Genomic DNA, 6,698 nt, shown 5'->3' with positions numbered 1-6,698 from the left:
TAACCACCTAGACTAAACAACTTAAACCAGCCCCCAAAATAGGAAACCAAACAACAAAAGCAACCTGAACAAAATGACCTAAAGCAAATCGCCTAAGCCGAAATAAAACCACCAAACCCAACCTAAAACAACCAAGCTAAAAAACAGTCTCAACCAGCCAACACTTCAACAAACAAGCTAAAACACCCCAAAAAGCCTACATGACCAAAAACACCCAACCAACCCAAACCCCGCCCGACCTCATGCAGTGCCTCACTTGGATGTGTCTGCAGTCTTGGAAGCTCCGCTACCCCAGCCAGGTTCTCCTACAAATGCACCTTGAGCTTCTTTGGAGCTTCTAGAAGGGGAGTGCAGCTACTGTATACTCTTGACCCATGAACGGTACCCCTCCAACTGGGAAGCTCATCCTCTTGGACTGACCACCTAGCTTCGGGAAGGAGGGAGCAGAGAGGGAGGAAGGGAGGAAGGGGACACCTAGCCGGCCAGATCAGACCAATCAACCCTGGCCGATCAATGGGGTGACACGGGTGGCAGACAGATTGCTCTCACATCCAAACCAACCAAATGCAATCTAAAACCAACCAAAACCACCCTCAACCAAACCTCAACCGACCAGCCTAAACAACCCCGCCTAAACCAAGCAGCCAACCTGCAACCGTCAGCCTACCTACCATCAAACAAAAATGAACAACAAAATAAAACTACATTAAAGAAACAAAACCCTGGTCCCACTTTTTTTCTTTGTGTTTTGCGTCCTTGAAAGTCTTCTTGGAGCCAAAACCCCCCTGGCATTTCTGGGAAACAGTAGTCTCATCGTTGCTCGATTCATGGTGAGCAAATAGAACAGAAAAGTTCTGCTCTCTTGGGAGCCTGGACTTCTGCAGGGCAAGCCCTGACCGAGCCCTGAGGGCTCCATCCAGGAGAGCAGCTCTCTGCAGGGCGCAGACGGGCACACACACCTACACCATGGCTCAGGCAGGGACCCAAGGCCCCATGTTGAGCTGGGCCCTTGGCAGGAGACAGTGGCGGTGGGTGGGGGTCCCAGGGGAGGCCGGTCCCAGCCGCTGAGGCCTAGGAGCACCCCCAGGACCCTGGCAGAAGTAGACTTCCAAACACTTCCTTCCGTGCCTTTGAAATAGGTGCTCGCTTAGGGATTGTCAACAGCACTTGTGGCTACATCCACGGCCCTGCTGTGCTTGCTCACCATACCAAGTGCAGGCTCCCTGGAGGAATGGTTGCTTTCTCCTCTTTGCACTGAGGAAAAGGAGATGTTCCAGGAGGCAGCAGACGTGCCCGCAGCAGCCGGGTCCCTGAGCGCCGAGAGATGCGGCTGAGCAGCCGGGGACTCCGGGTTCTCCAAGGGTCCAGCCCAGCTGGGAGCTCTGCCAGGGCTCTCTCCTACACGCAGCCACCTCACCTCAGAAAACTTCCCCGGCTTTGGCACCTCTTGGCTCTTGCCTCCTCTCGTGCACTAACAGTGGACAAGGCACAGAGTGAGAAGGTGGCCATGAGGGGGACTGCCCAACCTGCCGGCACAGAGACGGGTGGGATCGCACGCACACACGGGCCTGTTCTCATCAGCCTCGCTCCTGCACAAGTCACACTAAACCCAACGCAATCAAGCTTCACCTTTTTATTCAAGATGCCACCTGCAATTCGCCACAGGAAAAGCAGCAAGATAGCAACACTGTGTCCATGAGAAAACTCTCTGTGTCTGTCCAGGGCAGACTGTTTCTTAACTATCAGGTCATTAGCGGCTGCTTCCAGCAAAAGCAAGCCCTCCAAAGCACGATCTAGAGAGAGCACAATGATGGTTTACAAGCCCTATCATGGTTGTAAACAAAATGCGTCACTGGACTGCATGCGTGCAAAAGATTGCACTGTTACCTTCTCCCCATCACATACTGTCCAGAGCTGCACGAGAAGGGCTGATTTGCAAACTGGCCCAGAGCCAACACTTCGCTGTGGAAGCCACGGTCAGAGGGCACGGGTAGGAAGGTCCAAGTGTTAAACAGCCAAGGAGAGAAAACCCGCTGGGTCCCCAAACCCATCGGTGCCAAAACACCCACTGAGGCGGGAGCTGTCTAAGGAAGAGAAAGTCAAAACAGAGCGAGACATTGCCCCAGGTGCCAGACACAAGGCACCTTCGTGGAATCGAACGGGAGGTGGTCACGGGCAGTATCGCTACTGGAAGGAAGGCTGGACCGGCAACAAACCCGCACTGTATTTTTGCCAAAAAGGGACACGATTAGGTTGCTTAGTCCCCTATCTCGTAGGCACGGGGACTGATCCGGGGCCCCCCAGCACCCCAAAGGCTTCTTCCAGAGGGCGCTGGGCGCAGGGGCGGCGGGCGGGGCTGCACACGGGGGCTCTGTCACCCCCATGTCACAATGCCAGCACCCGGCAACGCTGAGGTCACAATGCCCCGGGCAGGATAAAAAGGAGCAGCCCCCCGCGTCCACCGCCAGAGCTGGCCCGGGGGCAGCCCAAACACATCCCAGACGAAGCACTTGGGGAGCTGGCTGGCGGAATCCCAGGGCAGCGGCTGAGGGAGGAAGACCTTGGATGAAGCTACGGGAGGTTCTCCACTGCAAGACAATCTCCTGGCAGGGCCACTTCCCAAACTCATCTGATGCCTGGAAATCCTTTTCCACTGGGTAGCAGTGGCAGGACCAAGGGAAGTCCTTCTTGAGGAGCACTGCAGAGCTCACCATCATCATGCCCTGCAGAGCCAGGGGCAGTAGCTCTAAGAAGTGGGATGCCCAGATGTTGCAAGGGGGCCTAGGGCTCTCACCCGCATCAGAAGCTACGTGCCTCCTTGCCACAAGGTGACGGAGCAAGTGCCGAAGATGGGGCACGCTTCAGGTTATTCAATGCCTTCTGTTAGTGCAGGGATGGGAAGCAACGACATCCGAAATTTCCTCAGCGTCTGCTACTGCTAGGGAAAGGAGGAGGTAGGAACAGAAGGAGAGGAGAGAAGACTTCAGCTGGAAGGGACCTACAGTCATCCTCTAGTCCAAAGGCCTGACCACTTCGGGGCTGGCCAAAAGTTGAAACATGGTATTAAGGGCATCGTCCAAATGCCTCTTCAACACTGACAGGCATGGGGCATCGCCCACCTGGGCTCTGGGAGCCCTGTTCCACCCTGTTTGACCACCCTCTTGGGAAAGAAAACTTTCCTCTTGTCAAGTCCAAAGCTCCCCTGAGGGATGGATGCAGCTTTGAGCCTTCTGCTATGGCTGCCGGGAAGAAGGGATCAGCAGCTCCCTCTCCATTTTCCCTCCGCGGAAGCTGTAGAGAGCAACGAGGTCGCCTCTCAGCCTCCATCTCTCCAAACTAGACACATCCCAGGTCCTCAGCATCCATGAACCAGAAGAAGCTCTTCTCTCACAGTGGAGTTCTACAGCCCCCACACTCCCTCCCAGCTGAAGCTCTGACACAGGAGAAATCCCCTACATCAAGAAAGCCCGCCTGAAGATCTACAGCCTAGAAATAGGGAATACAGCGTCACATGGAGCACCAGGAGTGTCCGGCACTGCTTGCACACAGCAGAGTAGGAAAATGCTCCTGCAGGTACAAGTAGGTCACAGCCCGACTGCGAGCCACAAATGTGATACAGGCAAATGGATTCTGGTGTGTCAGACAAGGCATTGCCAGAGGAAAGGCAAGCCTGGTGCAAAGCCCCGCTGAGAACTCGCCTGGACGACTACGGACATTTCTCATTCCTCGGCTTCAGGAAAGATCAAGTCCAGCTGGGATGAAAGCAAACCAAGACTACGTAGTTGGTTAGGATCACGGAGGGCCTACAGAAGAAGACAACAGCTGCAAGGAGCAAGACCAAGTTTGAGAGGGCTGGCATGACCCTCAAGCAAGATATCAAGGATGAAAGCCAAAGGAGGAAAAGAGCCATCGAGTGCAAGCAAAGATAGGGTCAACAGCACAAAACCATTCCAGACTTCTTCCCAAGCAGACAACCTCACCATCAACGACAGCGTAGCATCACGTATCACTTGCTGCATTGGGAAGGAATGGCACAGGGACTGCCAGGGCCACCTTCCAAGCTTATGTGATGGCTGGCGGGCTGGCTGGCTGGTTGGCAAGCCTCTTCAGGTGCATAGCAGTGGGACAAGACAAAGGGAATGCCTTCTTGAAGAGCACTGCAGAGCTCACCATCTTCATCCCATGCGCAGACAGGCTCAGGAGCCATCAGAAATAGGATACAGAGGGCTTGCAAGGGGTTGCAGTGCTTTGGAGCACCCACTGGTGTCCCACCAGGCACAGGAAGGATTCTCGCCCCCAAGGTCCATCAGGTCAGAGGCATTTGGGCACTCTGGGAAGTCCCCGAGATGGCTCCAGCTCAAGGGAGGATAGGGCTTGCGCAGCTCCTGGGAGGCGTGAGCAGCTTGTGGGACAAGGAGCCCGGTCTGGCTCACATGCTCAGGGAACAGCCGATCGCCAGCACTGGGGTCAGGAAGGAATTTTTTCTCCCGGGGCAGATTGGCACTGGTCCCCGGGGGTTTTTTGCCTTCCTCTGCAGCATTGAGCATGACCACTTTTCAGAGCTCCTCTGGGCCCTTCTGGCTTGCTTCCTACCTGCTGCTCAAGCACCAGGAAGATGGCCTCTCGTGCCCTGCAGCTGGGGGGAGGAAGGCTTTTTTTCCCCCCATGTGGGACACCAAGTGTCTCTGGGGGTTTTTTGCCTTCCTCTGCAGCATTGAGCATGGCCCACTTGCCGCAGCTTCTTTGGGCCATTTGGGCTGGATGCCTGCTGCTCCACGAGGTGGCCCTAACCTTAGCTAGGACAGCCTACCTAAACCAGCATAGAACAACTAACCTAAGCCAACCTTAAACAGCTGAAAACAATCAACCTTCGAGAACCTAAACCAATATCAATCTGCCTTCAAAAACTTCAAACAATCAGCCACCAACAACCTAAAAAGCACCTGAAACCATCTACAACAAATTACCTCAACCAACCTAAACCAAACCAAATAAAGCAACCTCAACACCCTCAAACAAACCTACCTAAAACAAATGACCTAAACAATCCTACCGAAAACAACCTCAAACTACATAAACCAGCATTCCTCAAACAACCTTCGGCAACCCTGATCCAAACAAGCTGAAGACATCTAAACAGACCCACCTTAAGCAACCTAAAGCAACAATCTCAAACAACTTCCAAACCACCTCATAAAGCCTAAAACCGCCTGAAACAACCAAGCTAAAATAACCACCTAGACTAAACAACTTAAACCAACCCCCAAAATAGGAAACCAAACAACATAAGCAACCTGAACAAAATGACCTAAAGCAAATCGCCTAAGCCGAAATAAAACCACCAAACCCAACCTAAAACAACCAAGCTAAAAAACAGTCTCAACCAGCCAACACTTCAACAAACAAGCTAAAACACCCCAAAAAGCCTACATGACCAAAAACACCCAACCAACCCAAACCCCGCCCGACCTCATGCAGTGCCTCACTTGGATGTGTCTGCAGTCTTGGAAGCTCCGCTACCCCAGCCAGGTTCTCCTACAAATGCACCTTGAGCTTCTTTGGAGCTTCTAGAAGGGGAGTGCAGCTACTGTATACTCTTGACCCATGAACGGTACCCCTCCAACTGGGAAGCTCATCCTCTTGGACTGACCACCTAGCTTCGGGAAGGAGGGAGCAGAGAGGGAGGAAGGGAGGAAGGGGACACCTAGCCGGCCAGATCAGACCAATCAACCCTGGCCGATCAATGGGGTGACACGGGTGGCAGACAGATTGCTCTCACATCCAAACCAACCAAATGCAATCTAAAACCAACCAAAACCACCCTCAACCAAACCTCAACCGACCAGCCTAAACAACCCCGCCTAAACCAAGCAGCCAACCTGCAACCGTCAGCCTACCTACCATCAAACAAAAATGAACAACAAAATAAAACTACATTAAAGAAACAAAACCCTGGTCCCACTTTTTTTCTTTGTGTTTTGCGTCCTTGAAAGTCTTCTTGGAGCCAAAACCCCCCTGGCATTTCTGGGAAACAGTAGTCTCATCGTTGCTCGATTCATGGTGAGCAAATAGAACAGAAAAGTTCTGCTCTCTTGGGAGCCTGGACTTCTGCAGGGCAAGCCCTGACCGAGCCCTGAGGGCTCCATCCAGGAGAGCAGCTCTCTGCAGGGCGCAGACGGGCACACACACCTACACCATGGCTCAGGCAGGGACCCAAGGCCCCATGTTGAGCTGGGCCCTTGGCAGGAGACGGTGGCGGTGGGTGGGGGTCCCAGGGGAGGCTGGTCCTAGCCGCTGAGGCCTAGGAGCACCCCCAGGACCCTGGCAGAAGTAGACTTCCAAACACTTCCTTCCGTGCCTTTGAAATAGGTGCTCGCTTAGGGATTGTCAACAGCACTTGTGGCTACATCCACGGCCCTGCTGTGCTTGCTCACCATACCAAGTGCAGGCTCCCTGGAGGAATGGTTGCTTTCTCCTCTTTGCACTGAGGAAAAGGAGATGTTCCAGGAGGCAGCAGACGTGCCCGCAGCAGCCGGGTCCCTGAGCGCCGAGAGATGCGGCTGAGCTGCCGGGGACTCCGGGTTCTCCAAGGGTCCAGCCCAGCTGGGAGCTCTGCCAGGGCTCTCTCCTACACGCAGCCAGCTCACCTCAGAAAACTTCCCCAGCTTTGGCACCTCTTGGCTCTTGCCTCCTCTCGT

The sequence above is a fragment of the Streptopelia decaocto genome (assembly GCF_964273445.1).
Source record: "Streptopelia decaocto genome assembly, contig: HAP1_SCAFFOLD_127, whole genome shotgun sequence".
Lineage (NCBI taxonomy): Eukaryota > Metazoa > Chordata > Aves > Columbiformes > Columbidae > Streptopelia > Streptopelia decaocto.
The sequence above is the reverse complement of the archived record's forward strand: the minus strand, read 5'-3'. Positions refer to the sequence as shown.